A 20,667-nucleotide genomic window follows, 5' to 3' on the forward strand; every position below is an offset into this window, starting at 1 on the left:
GAATTTTAGAATTACTGTGACTCACTGGCTGCTTGTATCTGCCATTCTTCCCATTTCTGCATGAGTTGGTTCATTATGTTGGGGGCTGGGGTAGAGAGGCCTGATAACCTGGCTTTTCAGTTCTGGGTCTCTGGATCAAAAGGAGCCACATAGGAACCTAGTGCTAAAACTCAAGAGAATGTGAGCTTCATGCATTGATGGGATGAAGGGACTTTTGGATTGCCTCCTTGTGGAGATAGGACAGGAATTATTACATTTTATACATGGAAAAGAGGGTGTTAAATATTTGTGAATAAAAGAGCAGGCTGTTATACATCATAATGTGTGGTAAATTTTTTTCTGCCCTCTTTTCTATGCCCCTTGTTGTCATGTATCTCCCTGTGGAAGGATTGTATATTGGAATCTCATTGACGTTAGACTTGGCAATATGACTTGTCTTGTTTGGCCAAGAAAATGTGGACAAAAGTGATGTTTGTCACTTTTGAGTGGAAATGTTGAGCCAGAGTGTGCTTCACTATGAGATGGACAACATCCTAGTTTACCTAGGTACTCTGTCAGCCTGAATGCTGTTGAGAAGATAACATTGAGCACGACCATATGTCATAATGGCATGTGACATGAATGAGAGGAAAAGCATGATGAAAGAAAACTTTTGTTGTTGTGAGCCATTGAGAGTTTGAGACAGTTTGTTATCATATATAACCCAGCCGAGGCTAACTAACAGCATCCTATATGCATATAGGGAATTAATGTTATATTTAGTGTATTAGTTCTAATTTATGCAAATTGACCAAAGGATTAAATACAATACTTTATTTAAATTGCCGGGATCTTGAGGTTAAGACTGAACTATAGAAAGGCACATTTTCATATTGATAAGTAGCCCAAAGAAGAATGGAATCATTTCTTTTACTTCAGTGTTAGTATTATAAGATACACTAAACTGTTCTTAATGCAAGTTTGGAATAAAGTATTAAAATGAAAAGCAGAGATTTTGGAAAAGAATTAGTTCTTCCAGAGCGTGTTCCATGGCTCTTGCTCCTTTACTGTATTGTGATAAGGGTATAGTGCACTATGTCTGCTCCCAGGGACGACAAGCCTGCTGACTTGACCAGTCCCATCTCATTAGAATAAATTTAGGATGACTTCAGCAACATTTCCCATGAAGTGGCCAAAGCTATGAAGAGGCATACTCTGCTTTTTCCTAATTTAAATTCAATTGACACTCCAGTGTGAGATCTCTAGCTTATCTGGTCTTCATTAAGGGCCTGTTAAACTGTGAAAAAAGTTGTACATTTTTTAGCATTTACACCATTACATATGATGTTAATTGCCAAAGTGTGCTATTTAGCTGATTAGAGGAACTGTTCTTTGTATATATATCATTTCACTTACTCCAGAGTCTGCAATCTGAGTAGCATTAGGAGAAGAGAAGAATTTTTGTGTTATAAGGGAAAGGGTCACCTAAGCATTCCTTGATCATTAGTATTCTTTTAAAAGTTGCAAAAGCTAGAACTCCTTTAGTCACCACCTCGCCTTCAATCATGTGAAGGAATTGGGTGCTCATTAATAAGCTTCTCCATCCAGTTTCTGGTGCTGAGCATAGTGTTGAAGGAGGGAGATAAAATGGACTTACTCAGCACTGCAGATAGAGTCAACTGATCTTCCAAGCAGCAAATATTTGACCAGCTCCTCTCATACTTACCAACGTCTCTTCGTAGAGATGTCTGAAATCAGTGAACAGTAGCAACCTAGCCAAGTGAGATACCAACAGGATATGCTGTAATTGTAAGGATGTTCTGTCTGCCTACAATAAGACCCAGAATAATTTGTGGGCATGAGGGCCCAGGCTAATTAACAAGACTTTATTTTATCCTTCAATAATTCCAAAGTCATAAACACTCTAAGTTTTTATCAAGTGAACATAAAATATAGTACCATTATAAAATCTTAGTCTTATAGATGTGAAGTACAAATATTTGCTTCAAGTTCATATGATGTGAGAAAAAGGAAACCAAAACAGAATGATTCCTCTTTATCTTATTATTATGGTGCCAGAACTACTGAGTATAATGTGATCATTGATAATAGCCAAAATGAGGGAAATCTTGGTGGCGAGAAAGCTACGTGTTCTAGGAGTCAGGCCACTGAAGTTCTGCAATGAGAATTCAAATAGGTGATTTCCCTTACAAAAATTGGAAAGAAAAGCTATTTTTAGCATCAATAGTATATTATTTGAAAAGTCCATGTCTATGTTTTCTGAATATTGCCAATAGAAATGCTAATAAAACTCATGGAAATTTCCAAATGTTGAGGTCCCCAGACTTATTCTAATATGATGTATTGCAGACTTACTTTCTTGTTTTCCTGTTTATTTAGCTTTGTACTTTATTTTCATTTTAATCAGTTTATGCTCTCCAAATATTTGGAGAAGGTAAATCCTTATTGTCAAACCTTTCTGCAATGTAACAAGGATAATTTAATATTCTTGTTCATATTTATTCAATACCTAGTTCTCTCTAAGTGCTTATTCAGTCTTAACAATCAGTTTATGTGTTGGCAACACATTTCTATTGATCACTCACTTGAGTAATTTCTTATACAATGGCATGGCTAAGGCTTATATTTATTTTGGTGCACGTTTTCAGCATTGACATCTCCTGCTGTGTAAAGAGGACCATTGTTAAGGAAGAGTACAGTTTTTCATAAGTATATGTTGAAAAAAGAGTAAGTACTTACCATTGGGAAAAACCATTAAGAGATGATTACCCAGGAAATTGATCTTCTGTGTTGCTATTTTCATACAGGATATGGTATACATAACTAGTACAGGATATATAATATATATATATATATATATATAGTATAGGATCTAGTATAGGAGTCTGGGAAAATATTGAGAAACAGAGAATCAAATATGAAGATATTTCAAAATGATTTCTACTTGGTTCATACATACCTAAGAATATTTAATAACCTTAGAAGTGATTATGTGTAGCAGAGTATGAAACTTTAGATCTGAAAGAGTCCTCAGAACTCACTTTGCCCAGCTTGTACATTTTAGAGTTGAGGAAAATGTATCCAGTGCCATAGTGCAAGGGAGTGACAGATTTGAGGCTGAGTAAAGCACTCTTTGTGACTAATCAATGCTTTTTCTTCTGATCAAAGTTGACTCCTTATGTTCTTAAGAATCACAACTTAGTGAATTCCTTAGGGAAAGGTCAGGGCACAATACTCCTATCAATGTTTTTCTTACCAAATCAGATAGGCATTGGTTGGTGTTATGACCTAGTAAAATGGTGATTCTCCTTGAACTGAACTCTAAAATTAGTAATTTTAGGGAGAATTAGTGGGAATTAAGAAACTCTGATATTTAATTGTCCAAAGACAGGTGTAATTTCCTAAATTTCTTTTACCTAGCCTATAACTCATCTTTTCTTTCTGTGTGCAATTTCTTTTCCTCCATTTACTGAATTAAAGTTCTGGATAAAGAATCTTATCAAAATTCTATTACTCTATTATTTGTGATATGTGGGAATGTTTATTACAATAAACTAGGCCGCAGTTATTTTTCAAACATGTTCTCGCAAACACTGTTAGGTGGAAATGTGACTTCTCTACATCATCATCTCTAATATAGGTAGAGATGCTCCATGGTAGGAGAGCTTGATTAGCATAATGTTCCCAGTGTCTCTGTCTCTCTCTTCACTTACTCTACTCCTGGCAAGTAAGGATGACTCATCTGGTTGGAGAATTTGGAAAAATAAACTCATAGTGTTTGTCTCAGTTCTGCCTTTTTTTCTATTGAGGGCTAGCTGGCCTTGGAAGCAGGAGTTCTCCACTAAACCACCCAGAGTGAAGAGAGCTTCTGCTGTTAGTGTTTCCTGTAATGAGGCAGTAAAGTCTGCTGAATTCTTGGGTTTATTTAGAAGATTGTCATGGTTCTCACAATAAACTATGTCCTCTAACTTAGTCTTTATGGGTAAGAAATGTGATATTTATTTTATCTATATCCCTTCCTTATCTAAGTTTTCAATTTGTTTGGAAGAAACGAAGATCCTACCAACTTCAACAGATGCTCCTGGCATTGACTAATTCAAAACATAACCCACAAAAATATGATATTTAAAAATTAGCTTAAGAACATTGTAGGGAGAAGGAAAACTCCCCTCCCATTTTTTCTCCTTCCCAATCAATTATATTAGTGAACTCTTGAATGAGTGAGCACTCTTAGGCTAGTTATAAATGAAGGAATTTCTCCTCATGATACCTTCTTGATGCTTCAGTCTCAATCTGGCTTTGTATGATGAGATTCTGCTCTTCCTACCTTCTGGGCGTTCGTGCTGGACTCTCTCTCTCTCTTTCTCTAATCCATCAACCTTGCACATCCAGTATTCTATAGAATCCTGACTATCTCACACCTGCAAGACTTTTTTTCTGTAAAGAAGCTCACATTTTAATTTTTAGGTCCATATTTTCTCTCCTTCCCCTAAAAGTCTGCTCTCCTTGGAGTCTCTTTTTTTATACATTCCTGTAATATCCTCTACCTCAATCCCCCCACTCACATATAACATCCATATGTATATTTATATTTCTGTGCAGTATGCATAAACCTTACCTTTTGTACTGTAGAAAAATGGTGATTGATTTGTAGTGAATAGCGCTCACCCACTTTGCCGTTTATATTATCTGTATATCTGCTGTTACTCTGCAAGCTCACCAGAGTTACTGGCACTGACAGTCTGAGAGAATCTACCTGACTTCACTCAGAACCCTTGAAGAAGGAAGTCAATAATGCATAAGGAGACCCAGTGCAATCTACTGAGCTTGATATGGTGCTTGAAGGCAAGGTGCATTTGCAAATCTGATTTTCTTGAGAAGGAAATATGTGTTACTAAGTGTTCAGTGAGCTTCAGTGAAGAGTCATTTTTCTTTATCTGTCGCACTTTCTTTGTTCTGACTATGACTTTTAATATTTCATATCCTATAAATCTTCACTTGGAACTCAGTGAAAAGCACCAATTGAAGTTTCCTTCTTTTGGCGCCATCCTGTTAGAAAAGGAAAGATTTTATAAAAAATTAGAAATGCTGAGTGCCTCATTTGACAAAAGTATTGAGTAATATAAACTTAAGAAATTTTTCCAAGATGTCAAAGGGTACACCATATTTAACTACTGTTAAAAGAATCTTGTCCACAAGGACTTGAAATTCAGGTCAGTTATTGGGGTCATGTTAAACTACTTAGCAAGTTTTATCTGTGACACTGGAATTGTTTGGCTTCGTGGACAAAGGCTGAAGTCACTTAAAGACTGAGGCAAAGTTTACTGCAAATCAACGGTGTGAAGAGGATAATGAGTAAATTGCTCTGTGATGGACTGAAGAAAGGGAACCTGTGCAGGATAATGGAGGACCTCTGTTAAGGAGAGCTCAGTCCCAGCCTGCATCAGCTTTGAAGACTGAGAAACAACTCAGGTCTGCTGATGTGAAGATGAGTGAGTGATCAGGAAAGCCATCCAATTGATTGGGAGGTGTATGCAGAGCCCAAAGCAGTATTTGTCCCAACGGGGAGCAAGAGAGTTTTAAAAATGAATCTTTAGTTTTAATAAAAAAAAAAAAATGGTTCTAAAAGATCAACAGGAAATGAGCTATTGAGTATGTGTTGACATTTCAGGCCATAAAGGGACTGAAAGTAACACAAACATACCCTTCAAATATGCTGATACATTTGGGTGACATTTACATGGGAGAAAGATATTAAAATCACATTTTCCCTACTCTTAAGGCTATGCACCAAACTTAGGGAATTAAACAATGGCCTTCTCGAAGGAGATTCTAATTTATAATGACTGGTTTTACTCCAGTGGCTTGTTGGGCATTGAGACTAATATCAAAGTTGACTTCAGTCCTGATGATATTCAGGTCCTCTCTGTTGACAAAAAATGCCCTCTCAGGGAGATCTTGTGTATCTTCTTTTCAACATTAACCAAAAGGGTAAGCTAAATTGAATCACATCTCAGAGCTAATGATGAAAAATAATAATGTTTTCAAACCTTTATTATATTTTTGTTAGTATTAGCTGAATTACATCGCCAACCTTTCCTTACGTCATGTAATTATTTCTTTCCAGAACAGAGGTCACATATAGCAGCCTTTGAGCTCAGAAAGGCTTATACATAAGTTTTGTTTGTCCTTTTCAGTTTGATAAAAATTGAGAATGTTAACACAAGAATCCAGATATTCAGATTCTCTTGAAAAATTAAAAGATCTGGCACCACTTTTCCCACCTCCCTCTTGGCAATGACTTGAGGGGGTAGAACAGTGCTACATATCCAAGCAGAACAGGTGCTTCCCAGTGTGACGCCAGTCCCTGTGGTTGATGTTGGACCAGGTTCCTTACTTCCTTTACCTAAGTGGCCTTGTAGGTACTTGACTTTGTGGCTCTGCTTTTGATGGTCTAGCACTTTCCCACTGCCTCATCCTTCTTCAAATCATCTCCTGCAGGCCTTTTTACTTATCTTGCCAGTAACATCAAATGTTACTTTGAGATAACTTTTAAATGTTATTTAAAAAACAAAATGTTAGGCCAGACTTGCAAAATCAATCTGTATCTTTCCTACTGGCAATTTCGTCAGACATTGCCATTTGGACCATCTTTTATTTTAAAAATTTGCTGCAGCAGTCATATATATGGGTCTGGTGGGTGGTGGTGGAGAAGACGAGAAGATCAACAAATAAGCAGAAGTTGATAAATAGAAACATTTCTTCTGTGCAAAACAAAATTCGTGTTGTCCTTTGGGTTCCTATCTTTTATTCTGACAGGACTTTGAAATGTTGGTTTTTCTCCTGAGATCTAAGTAACCTATGTCACTTTGCCATCTTCCATCTCTCTGGCAATGTGTTGCATTAATGATTAAATTTCAGTGGGTGGAAGTGTGAACCCCTTAGGCAACCTGCTCTAAGGCGAGTAAAACTCTCCTAGCAGTCTTTATTTTTCTTTGACTTACCAAGTGGCAAAACCCCAACTTGCTACCCTGATTCAATGAATGGAATATGTTGGGGTTAGACATATCTGTATTGTAATTCCAGTTACGGTGGTGACTATTAAATGGGTTCCAACTTATTCCCTGTCATACATTATTTTTATTTTTTAATTGAATCTTTAATATACCGTTTAGCCAGACATTGACCACCACAACCCTTTTCTGATGGATGTGGAGAGAGTGCTGGTTGCTCTTCCTTTTTGTGACATACAAAAAACTGGTCAGTTACTTGCTAGTATTTTGGAAAATAATGGTGATGTTCATTAATTTTTACAATCTGTACTACAAGTGCACATAACACAGATTGGGAAAATTTGGTGAATGAAAATATCTTGATCATTTGCTTAAAACACAAATTTACCCTACAGGGGAATAAAGTAGAAGACAGTATATTCAGTGAAACACAAGTAGCTTTGAGAGGAAAGCAAACAGTTTGAATAAGGAGAAGAAATTTAAAAAAATAAATAAAAAGAACATTGACAGTATATTCCAAGGTTGGAAATATATAAATACTTTCAGCACAGGGGCTAGTTTTATTTATCTTTGAATCTCCAGCACTGAGCCCCACGTTGATATATGCGGAAGCACTCAGTAACTGTCAGGTGAATTACCTTGGCTGCGATTGTGTGAGGAATTAGGCTGGTACTCAGATTTCTATTGACAGACAGGCCAGTGGGAACACTTGGATCCAAAGGACCTACCACTAATGACAAATGTCCTTTAGAAAATGAAGAAATTATATGCAAACGTAGACTGATTACAGTAATTTAAAGATAAGTTAAACTCAATGCATTTAAAGAGTCCCAGATACGGGTGGGTCTTGAAGATTCTCCTGGCTGATGCAAAAGGAGATGAACACTGAGAGTGCAAAAGTTATGTAATAACGAATAAGAAATCACTTATTTTATTTTTCTAGGAGAAATGAATGCTACAGAACCACAGAATTTTAGGACTCTTGAGTGTATTTTCCAGAATAGTGCAAATGATGTTAAACTTGACCCTAAGGATAATACTTATTGAATAGAGTAAAAGCATTGATTGCACGTCAATGATAGAGTTCTCTATAATCTAGAATGGTGGCGTTCAAAGCTTTCTGACCACTATGTATATCTCCTTGGATGCATGCATATATGTTATAACTGAAAACAACATGATTATAAAGAGTTTTCTCCCACCTGAGACGTTTTTGGATTGATTTCCAGATTTCAGATGAACTCTTGATCACGTTCAAGGTCACACTAAGTTGCTCCATTGTATTTCCTTTTTCTTCTGTTTTATTATTTCAATTCAAAAATAAGTTGGTTGCAACCCACTAAACTGATTTTATGACCCACTAATAGGTTGTAATCCGTAAGTATGAAAATCACTGTAGCAGAGCTACCAAAAGGACAAGAAATTAAGTTGGTATCAATGGTTTCCTTTTTAAGTGGAGTGTTTATTAAACAACTTCGAAAGCACTCAGTCCATCTTTCAGTTTCTTTAGTTAATGTGACCTAATCATTGATGAGAACACCTGTGGCATGCAAGATTCCAAGATGTCCTCTAAGATTTCCACTCTACTGGTGTTCATGCCTTGCGTAAAACCCCTGGGATGGGGAATATGAGGGATTTTACGCCTACAGTTATGTTATGTTACATGCCACAGTTGATGTTAAGATGAGATTTATCCAGTAGCCTGATCTAATCACATGAGCCATTTAAAAGCAGAGTTTTCATAGCTAGTGGCAGAAAAAGAGGAAGTCAGAGGTTTGAAGCATGAGAAGAATTTGATGCCCCATTGCTGATTTGAAGATGGAGAGGATCACATGGCAAGGAATGTGGGCAGCCTCCAGGAGCTGAAAGCAGCCCCCACAAATAGCCAGTAAGGAAACGGAGACCTTAGTCCTACAAAAGCAAGGGATTAAATTCTGCCTACAAAGAGAATAGCTTGAAAACAGATTTTTCCTCAAAACCTCCAGATGAAAACTCAGCCTGACTGATATCTTGATTGCAACCTGTGAGCCCTAAGCAGAGAACCAGCCATGACACGCCAGACTTCTGACCTACAGAACTGGGAGCTGGTGTGTTATTTTATGCTGCAAGTGTATGGTAATTTGTTATGCAGCAATAGAAAATTAATATAATAGCCAAGGCACTTTGCTGTTCTTGATCATAAGAAAATTCTATGCAGCATGGTCTCCTACAAGGCAGGAAAACACCTAATCTATTTGAGAACATCACTCAGTTATAAAGTATAGTATTAAACAAGGAAGATTTTCTTCATTCTTCAACCATTCTGAATAATGGAGGTGTTGTATGTGAATCCTTCTGTTAAAAATAATTTATTTTTTCCTTTATAAAAGTTGTTGCGTAAGATTTAAGTGTTTCATTTAAACCCCTCCACAGCCTGGTAAAATTTATAGAGTAGATACTTGCTAATTTTGCAAATGAAGATGAGATACACAAAGTGGGGAATCTTGCTCAATGTGGCAAACCTAGAAAATGGTAGATCAAGCTAGAACACAGATATTGGATTGATTTATTCTTTGATTCATTCACTTATTCAACAGTATTTTTTGTAACTGTTTTAGGCGCAGAGAATATTGTAGTGGTGAAAATGGAAAAGTACTGTTCTAATGGAGTTTATCTTCAAGTTTTGGGAATTAGAAAATACTTGCACTGTAATATGGTCCTTTCAAGCTTTTTTAAACTTGTGAAATGAAGCATACATATATCTAGAAAATTGCCCAAACCAAGGATGCACAGCTCAATGTTCTAGAATAAAGAAAACGCTTGAGTAAACACCAAGTGGTTCAAAATATAGCATATAGACAAAGCTCCAGGGGTCTCCTGAGACCCACTCTCAATCATTAACCTCCCCGATGGTGGCCATTTTCTTGATTTTTGTACTAATCCCTTTCTTGCTTTTATTGTTTTACTCCCAAGCCTGCATTTTTCTTTACTTTTAACTCCTCAAAAACAGAGCCATATAATATGTTTTCTTTTGTGTCTGGTTTATCTCAATATGAAAAGTTTGTGAGATTTATCTATGTTGTTTTGCTCATTTTCGTTGTGTAGAATTTATGTGACTATACCAATCTATTCATCTATTCTACTTGATGGATCTTTGGATTATTTCCTGTTTTTGAGTATGAATATCCTTGCATATGTCTTTTGTATGCGCTTATTTTTTTTTATATCCAAGAATAGAATTGCTGGGTCAAAGGGTTTGGGTTCAGCTTTCGTGGGTATCATCAATGTATTTTCCAAAATAGTTTAGTGGACAGGCTTTAGGGGAACTCCTAATATATTCCACTTCCTGGTGTCCATGGCTTTGTGTAATCTTCTTCCCTTGAGTGTGAGCAGAATCTATGATTTGCTTTTAATCAATGGAGTATGGCAAATGGCATTTCCTTGAGTAGATTATGTTATATAGCAAAGGTAATAGGATGTCACTGTCATGGCTGCGTTGTCTTATATAAAACTCTGTCTGGACAGACTGGAGCAAGAGACTCCCTTGCTAGTCTTGACGAAATATGCCGCCATGTTTTGAGAAGGCCTATAGAGAGAACATGTGGCAAGGAACTCTGGGTAGTGCCTACGAACTGAGGGTGGTCCCTAGCTGACAACCAGCCAGAAAATGTGGACCTCAGTGTATAAGGAAATGAATTCTGCCTACAACCTGAATGATTTGGAAGATTCTTCCCCAGTCAGGACTCCTGATAAAAATGCAGCCTGGCTGACAACTTAGTGACAGCCTTCTGAGATTCTGAGCAGAGAACTCAGCAAAACTGCATCAGATCTACAGAAACTGTGAGATAATCTGACCTACAGAAACTGTGATAATAACTGTGTGCTGCTTTAAGCAGTTGAGTTTGGGGTAATTTGTTATGCAGCAAAGAAAACTAATACAGTAGTTATACCAATTTACACTCCCAGGAGCAGTGTATGAGTAGACATGCTTGGCCCATGTGGTATAGTTGGTATTTTAATTTTAGCCATCCAACAGAAGTGTAGAATTGTCTCGCCGGGGTTTTAATTTGCACTTCCCTGGTTCCTATTGAAGTTGAACAGCATTTCATAAGCTTATTAGCCATTTGGTTCCTGAAGTGTCTATTAAAATCTCCTGCGCATTTTCTCTTGAATGTCTTTTTCTTATTGATTTAGGAGTTTTTGATTCTTCTAGATATGAACTGTTGGTTGCTTAATGTATCGCAAATGTATTCCCCTACTCTATGACTTGCCTTTTCTTTCATTTAATACATCTTTTGATGAACAAATGTTCAAATTTATCAATATTTTTCTTTATGATTGGTGCTTTTTTGTCTTTCTCTACCCTGAGACCACGAATACATTCTTCTATACTATGATTACAAGTTATATTGTTTCAGCATTTTAATTTAAATTTATAATGTACTCATAGTTGATTTTTTTGTCAAATGTGTAGTAGGGGGTCACCTTTTTTTGGGTATAGATATCCAACTGGCCCAGCATTGCCTAAATCTATGCTCACTGTTTACGGAGCTACTTTATTATAAATCAATTGTAAATAGATAAGTATGTGTTACTGGCCCTCTATTGTCAGTGGTCAAATTGTCTATTCTTGACCAACATCATCTATCTTAACTAACTGAAATCTGTGGTTAATCTTGATATCCAGTAGATCAAGCCTTCTCTTATTGTTCTTTTTCTCCAGGAGTGTCTTGATTCTCCTGACATTTCTACTTAAATTTTAAATTCAGTGTGTCAAAATCAACATACAAAAAAGAAATTTGTTGAGATTTTGATAGATATTGCATTGATCTGTGGATCAATTTGAGGAGAACAATCATTTTCCAATCCATAAACATGGCATATCCCCTTATCTAGGTTTTCTTTAATTTCTCTCAATAATGTTTTATCATTTTCTGTGTAGAAGTTTTACACATCTGTTATATTTACTACCTAGGCATTTAATACTTTGGATGTTATTGAAAATTTTATCTTTAATATTTTATTTTTTGTTAATATTGAAATAACAAATGCAATTGATTTGCTAGACTCACTTATCAATTTTAATAATTTATTTATAGATATTTAGATTTTATGTAAATAATGATAGTTTTACTTCTGTCTTTATAAATACAATATTTCTTTTTCTTATCCTACTGTCCTGGCTAAGAGTTCTAATACCATGTTAAATTTAAGTGATGATAGCATGAACACTATTTCTTTATTGATCTCAAAATGGAAGAATTCAACATTTCACATTAAGTATGGTATTTGTTCTTATAATTTTGAAAATACTCTTTATAATATTAAGGGAGTTTCCATCTGTTACTGTATGCAGTTTTTATGAAAAATAGATATTACGTTTTATCAAAAGCCATTTGGCATTCCCTGAAATGACTGTATTAACTTTATTATTCTGTTAATTGCATGAAATACATTGATTTTAGAGTGTTAAAGAACTTTACATTCCTGTAATACATTCAAATTTTATATATTGCTGGACTTATTTTGCTTATATTTTGTTGAAGATATAATCTCTTACATTCATGTCTTTGTGAGGTTTGTTGTCACTGATGTTTGCTTCAGAAATTGAGCTTTCAAGTGATACTTCTGTTTCTCATATTCTGGAAGTGTTTGTACAGTGTTTGGCATTAGTTTTCCTTGAATATTTGGTTGAATTCACTGAGGATGTCATCAACGGTGGTTTTCTTTATTGGAAGATATTTGAGTGAATATTCAATTTCTTTTATAGTTGCAGAACTATTCAGGTTTTCTTCTTTTAAATGCCACTTTGATAAATTTAACTTTTAAAATATTTGCCTATTCATCTAAAGAGTTTAATATATTGACATAACGTAATATTTTTTCATTTTATTGCCTCCAAAAATTATGATGGTGTTCTCTTTCCAATTCTATTAATATTTATTTGAGTATTCTCTTTATTTTTCCCAATCAGTTTCACTAGGGGTTTATTAATTTTATTCATCTTTTTATTTTAATAACTTATTCTTCTCATTAGTATTTTCTTCCTTCCACTGTTGGTTTTAACTTTATGTTCTTTATCTGACTTCTTGAAATTTAAGTTTAGAGCCTTGATTTTCATCCTTTATTTTTACTAGATTATGCATGTAATGTTATAAATTACTTTCTAAGTATTGCTTTAGCTGTAGCATACAAGTTTTTATATGTCATACTTTCATTATTTGTCACTTTAAATATTTTCTAATTTTATTGTGTTTTATATTTGACTTATAGATTATTTATAAGTACAAGTGTAATTTGTAATTTCCAAATGTTTGGAGACAGCCTAGTTATTCTATTAATATTCATTTCCAGCTTAATTCTGTGATTTAAAGTCTTTCATCAGTAATGGGATATACTAGATGTTATCTCTTAAACTATTGCTTTGACTCATTCTTTCATGTGGTTTTTTCTTGAACTTTAGTTGGAAGCATAGAAAATCTTTTCACTGTCTTTTATCTTCTTTTTCATATTTTCTGTCTTGTCTCCTTATGCAGCATTTTGAGTATATTATTTGGCTTATATTTCAGTTCACTGATTCTTTCTTCAGCTGTCTCTAATCTGCTGGGAGAATGATCCACTGAGTTCTTCATTTTGGCTATTTTATTGTATTATGTACTGTCTAGAATTTCCACTTGGTCAATTTTTATGATTTTCAGCTCTCTGCTGAAATTTCTAGTCTTGTGTTTTATCTCTTACTGTAGAGTAAGAACATTCATTTTAAAGCTTGTGGAGGATAACCTTAATCTGTCAACTTTAAAAGTGTGTTTCTCTTCTCTTGTATTGCTATTGCTTTTCAATCATGTCCTCATGTCTTCACATGTCCAAGATAATTTTCTATTTTGAGCCTGACATTATGTTTGTAATATTGTATGATAAATAATTCAATACTTAGAGTGATGTCATTTTTCGTTTTGAGAGAATTTATATTTATTTCTTCCTAGAGATCCAGCACTCCGGAAGCTAGAGCTCCTTGCTCTCAGATCACCTTAATACAATTTCAGGGAGTAATAAGATTCAAAGTTAGGCTGCAGTTCCTGTGAGATCCATTTCCATTTCCAATTCACATTTATTAGTAGGTTCTAGCCCTTAAGAGTCCCAATCTTAAGAAGTGGGTTTACCAAGGACCTTCCACATGGTGAGTCCTGGACTTCAATCACTGTCTCCCTACTCCCATGAGACCATCCAGAGCTTTGCTCAACCTCTTAGTCTCTCAGCCACTCACTCCACAATCAGTCAAGGCTCTCAGGGTAAAATTAGCCCCCAAAGGAGGACTGACCTGCCTGGGTCTCTGTATTTCCCTCATTTGTGTTTTAGAATTTTTTATTGTCTTGAATGCTTTCAAGCAGCTTTAAAAAACTTATTTTGTCCAGCTTCTTTTGCTGTTCTCAGCTGGAGAGTTGGCTCAAATTACCTACTGTTACCAGAAATAGATGTCTTCAAAACCCTTAGCTTATTATTTATATCTTATTAAAATGAGTGCTCATGACAAAGGCTTCATATAAACAGGAGAATGTATTTATGTTGCTGGGAATTTTAGAGAGAGTATCAGTTTAGTCCCCTCTTGAGTGAGAATTTTTGAATTCCTTTTCCCTAGAAAAATATTCTCCTTGAGGTGATAATTGCTTTTTCTCCCCTAAACTGAAATAAACTCTACTGTTTAACTTGCTAATAGAACTTGTTAGCTACCTAGATCTGTAGTTTTGGCTTTCTTTTTTTTAGGGTATTGTATTAAAAACTCTAGACAGATTTGTTGACATCCTTTTAATACCTACCCAATGGCTTTGGAGAGAGTAGTTGGTCCCTGAATTTACATTTGTTATTTTCCCTTTGGAGAGTATCCTATGAATTCTATAATTTTGAAATCTGCATGGTAAAATTTTTGGTTTTATTTCCTCATAATTAAACTGAAGATCCATGACAGAAAATAATTTGTGGTTTTGCTGAGGCATGAACTTGACTCATGAACTCTTTGAGATTGGTATGGTGATTGGGAAAAGTCAGCTGCGAGTCAGTGATTAAACCCAGCTGACAACCCAGCCCTCAACTATACTGCTTTCTATGCAGAGTTTTGATTCTCTATAGTGATATTTTAAAGTTTGAAGATTGTGAAAAGTTCCAGGAAATATCTGACATAAATGGCAAGGGTCTAGTGTGTTTCATTTTAATTAGTAAAGAGGGTATATTTTCCTCACTTAAGTTTTGAAATCTTACCACAGCTTTTGAAGAAAAGCAGTTGGAATATGGGGTAGCAAAAACATCTTGAAGAAATGAGATTATAAACTAAAACTTGTATGAGGAACTCTATCCTAATCAACTTTGGAAGCCAACCACATTAGACCATTTGTAAAATTGTGCAACTTTATCTAGAAATATCTTAGCATTTTCTCTTTAAGGCAGAAGTGACTCTGTGTCCTTCAAGATAAGCAATTGACATTTAGAAGGTCAAAAAACATTCTGATCTTGGGCAAAAACTAAGTTCTTAAAATAGATTTTGATAATTTAGTTAAAAAACCTTTACTAGTATGGTATAATTGTTGCAAGGTTATTGAGCCATTTTATTTAATTTTCTTCTTTTTTGTATTATCTCTGACTTTTGACAAAAGCTTAACAAAATTCTTAGAGACTAGGAGTTTTGGGTTCATTGAATTTTTTGATTAAGTGGTGCTCAAGCTTATAATCTCTTTATGTTGATGGAAATAAAAAAACAGCATTTGCATCCACTTGACTAACTTAGTAGAATATACTGCACATAACTGAATTTCCTTTTTTGATTATGATGCTTACAATAAATGATTCTTAGTGATCATTCAGAACATCAGAGTTTCCTGTGTTGTTTGGGAAACTGAACTAAATTTCTTCTGACTTTCGGACTCAGCGGAAGTGATTTTCTCAAGCTGTGTGATATCAGCTTGTTTTCTTTCAATTTGACGTTGTCCCTCAGGGTTGTAGACCATGAGACTATAATAGCATGCAAATAATAGTTAATGGAGCTAGGACATCTAAGTACTGGGGATGGATTTATTTATATTAATTTTGAGACGTGAAATATTCATTTTTTTTGACAAGGATTAGAGAATCAAGCTAAAATGCCTAAACATATCTAAAATAGAATTTACATCATTTGATATATTAGTGTAAGTTTGGCGTCATTTCTGTCTTGCTAAATGATGGATACTTAATCTGTAATCGGAGATGCTACGGCAGCAATTTCCTGTAATAGCTTACAAGCCGTATCGAATTTCTCCTTGGGGGAGAATTTCAATTCTATATTACTCCCCAAATATGGACAAATTTGGCTGCCAGCTCTTTCTTTAATTTGGTATTCATCTTTTTGGTGAGCCTGCAGTTTTCATGTGTTTATGGCCATTATTTTTGATGTGAAGAAATAGCAAAATTATTTGATATTTTCACAACCAGGAGTTAACATCTTGATCTAAGAAAAATTCACAGCAAACACGAAAGTTAACATCTTTGGTAGGAGTCTCTGAGTTCAGCTTTCAGTGTTAACAATCATAATCGTAGTCCTAATTACTCAATAAAGAGTGAGAGCCTGCTGTTCTGCTCTATGTCAGGCTGTGATAAGCAGTCCTATGGATAGAATGTGAAGCACGGTAAACAGAACTTTGGATCTCGTGTATCAGCAATGATGCCATTTTATACGTGCATATGCACATGGATACAGGTTTTCCAAGTTTCAAAAAGATTTTTAGCATCTCATTGGATCCTCAGGAGATATAAAGTTCTGCAGATGAAATTTAGAAATCTACTGAGGTTCTTCATTATGTTACAGGCACAATGTCCACTATTGTGAGCTTTCTGGTGACTTTAGAAATAACTGCTTTTCCTACATTGTGTGACACACGGGAGATATCTAAATTGACAAGCAGGCTATTTTTATCTTGCCTTTATTTTTGTGCAGTTTAGTGGCTAAGAACACAAGCTTTGGACACTGTCTTAGTTCTATCAGACTTAAAAAAATTATTATTTTTTCATAACTTCTTCAGGTGTAAAAGATTTAACTCATAGGACTGTGAGAATTTAAGTCAATGACTATCCTTGTAGGTCTCACATCTGGTATTTCTTGTGTTGCTCACTAGATTAAATTGCCCATGAGCTGGCCAACTCAGGAGGCTTTGCATAAACCGAAAGTCTCATGGTCAAAAATATTCTTTCTTGCACAGTCTAACTTTGTTAACACAGAAGATTAATTTTTAAATAAATATTGTGTTAAATTAGTAGGAAATTATGAAGATTCAGTGAAAAACCAACCTGTTTCTGTTTAGGGATCCCAAAGTGATAAAGGATGGAGTTCTTGGGGACATAGACGGTAACAAGTTGTAGTTATCATCCATTGTAAGTCAGCTCTACTGATTTTATAGTTTAAGTTACAGGTTAGGTTATCCACCCTGAGCAATAAGCTTGGAATTTTATCGGCATTATGTAAATTGTCCACCTGAAATTTATACCAAACTCCATCCCAATCTTCTTTAATCTGGTCCTCATCCTGTTTTAGACCCTTATTCTAGGCTCCTGTTTCCGACCTCACTCATGCCTCTTTGGTCTTTGGTTTGTTTTTGTATCTGGTCTCCCTGCCCTTGACTTTGGTTCTTCTCTATTCGCTACTGGCTCCTGAACTGAATTCACAGCACCGAGTTCTCCCAGCTCTAGTCCAGGGCTTCTCAAACCTTAGGCACACAAATCACCTTGCGATGTTGTTAAAATGCAGATTCTGATTCAGCAGATCTGCGGCAGAGCCTGAGATTCCGCATTTCAAACAAGTTCCCAGGAGCAGCTGATGCGACTGGTTCTGGGATCACACTGTGAGTAGCAAGGCTCACGTCACCCAGTGTTTTGGTTCTCACCAGCCCCTGCAAGCCAATCTCAGCCCGTAATTCTACCCCTTCTGGCTAGTCACACACTATGCTTCTGCTTGTGGGAAAGACTATTGAATGTGTATCTAATGTCTATAAAAATCAAACTGAATCCACCATGTATGTCTTTCAAGGTAGCAGAGGAAGAACAGTCTTTGACGTCTTAGTCTACTATGAAAGTATCAGATTATTAAAAGTTCATTTATGACTTTTATGCAAGTATATTCAGAATTCTTTAGCAACTGGCTATATATCTTAGAAATAAAATGTTATTCATTTAAAATATGCTAAGATAGAAGGACTAAACTCCTATACTTATACCTTATATTAGACATGAATAATATAGTTGTCGGTGTCGCAATCCAATGTACACATCAGGATAGATGTGGAGAGGGCTGATGGCCACTCTGAGTTTATTATAACCAGCGTTTCAATATGTACATAGCTTACATCTGTTAAACATACACAGGTGTTCTGGATGAAGTAATCAGCAAATGCCAAGAATTCTTAGTGATTTCTCAAGGAGCCCTCCCTCGGCCTCTGTTTTGGTATTATCATGTTTTTGCTGTGCTCGTATATTTTTATCTCAGAGCAGGCAAGGCCTCCTAGGCAACGTCTCCTCCTGCTCCCGATATCGATATCGTGTCTCCATCTGTGCCCCCGGGCGACCGATGCCTGGCTTAGGTTGCCTCTCCCTGGAGGTCTTACCCATCATTGGCTGACCGGCCTTCTCACCTCCCGGTCACAGTTTGTTGGCAAGCCTTTTCCAGTGATTATTAACCCTTCCTGCGTCAGGGGCGGCTACAGTAGTCAAGACTGAACGGCAACCATTGTGAAGCCCCTACTCACTGAAAAGATGGAGAAACTGAAACAAAAGAAAGCTGTTAAAACTGATCAGATTTCTGGGGATGCCTATTTCTCTGTTGCCAGTCATATGACAAAATGTAATCATTTGGAAATGTCATTGAGTTTGGAATTATTTTTTTCCCCTTTTACATTATCTCAGTGAAAGAATGGAATAATAGTATTGTTCTTGTGGTTATAGAAGTTGTGCACATGACTGTAGAGCAAAGGATAAAATCCAGAGTTTAAATTCTGGCTTCAACTTTATGTTGGCCCCATGTTGTCACATACAATATTCATGCTAGGAAAGTACTATTGGTACCTAGCATCTACTTACTTTCCCAGTTAGATATGATGGTAATTTCTGTTTCTCATTACCACATTGGCCCTTGTTTGTGTGTAGGTTCAGGAGTTAATTAACAGTTTGTGAATTCACAAATATTCTATGTGTCATTCATTGCCCCAGTTTGTGTCACCTTATGAGTCAAGTTTATATATTTTAATATGACATGAGGACAAGCAATTTAGGAGAAAATCTTGTTTTCTTTGACCTTCATAGAAAAATTTAATTACGTTTGAGACTGAAGTGCAACCAAGGCTTTAATTCCACTTCACTTGTAATAGTTATTTTTCCACAAGCAGATTTCATTGTATACATGTTACTATCTGACCCAAGGAGCTGCTTCCAGAACTATCATTTATTTGCTGGGTATTAAGTTCACAAGAAAGCAATATAAAGCTGCTCTCAAACATTAGCTGGGGAGAAAAAGCTCCGTGTTTTACATCAGTGAATTTGGAAAGGGCAATATATTTAGTTACCTGTGTGGGGTGATTATACAATTGCTCTGTGTCTTTTTATGTAGTGATCAATGGAGACGGCTTTAAAAGCTTATTTGAATTTATGGCTGTTGCCTGGCCCTCCTCGGGCTTTATATCAAGCAAGGTAAACAGGGTGAATTCACCCATGTGGCCTTAATGTTTGACAACTTATTGGGGCTTGCAGGCATTCTTGCATGCTCTGTAGTCACTCCATAGGAAAAGGCTTATTAACAACATGGCAAAGGCTTAACTGTCCTCCAGAAACTTCTTCCTAATCAATGCCTTTGTAGCCGGTCTCTTCAGAGCTCCACAGCCTGCAGACTGGATCGTGCTCAGCAGCCAGATTCTGATTCGCAGGCACAGTCATTTGCAATGAGATTCTGAATGCGCCAGGTGAAGGGGTTGGCCTCCGGGCTGTTTCTCCTAGACAGCTAAAAGTTATTTAGCAAATTAGTCTGAAGCATTGATTTTCTTTTTCCTCTTATTTTATTCTAAAAAGGGTATTAGACACAAAAAACAAATGTCTTTCATTTTACCCGTGAGAGACAACATTAGTGTTTTATATAAAAATGATCACATAAATAAGGTTGCCATAAGCAAGCGGTGCTATGCATGTTATGTTCTTGGGTCATTTTCTTGAGATGGGAGATGGAGTCAACCAAGTAAATAGGATCTTATAGCTTCTAAGGTCTAATATATAGATGTCTATATAGGTGTTTATAAAGAAGTGATGCTGCAGATAAAGAACAACGATAGGAATTGTGAAATGAGGCTATAGAATCTCCTTTGGGTTACTATTCTAAGTAAGACATGTTCATGAAGAGTCTCTGAACTAGAAGGACGAGTAAAACCCAGTTTGAAGGCGGGTTAAAAAAAATCTCCTGCCAAAAAAATAATTTTTCTGGCCTGTTAAAGTCATGTGTCCTCTAAAACCTAATCTCAAATCATTATATCTTGAATCATTCAAACTTTAAATCGTTTGTAAGTAGTAAATGATACTGTTCTACTTCACATCTGGGGAAATAGGTTCAAGACCACATAGCTAATAAGTAAAGAAGCCATTCCATCTACAATGAAGGATTGTTTTTAAACTTTCATTA

The sequence above is a fragment of the Equus caballus genome, chromosome 10, assembly GCF_041296265.1.
Source record: "Equus caballus isolate H_3958 breed thoroughbred chromosome 10, TB-T2T, whole genome shotgun sequence".
Classification (NCBI taxonomy): Eukaryota; Metazoa; Chordata; class Mammalia; order Perissodactyla; family Equidae; genus Equus; species Equus caballus.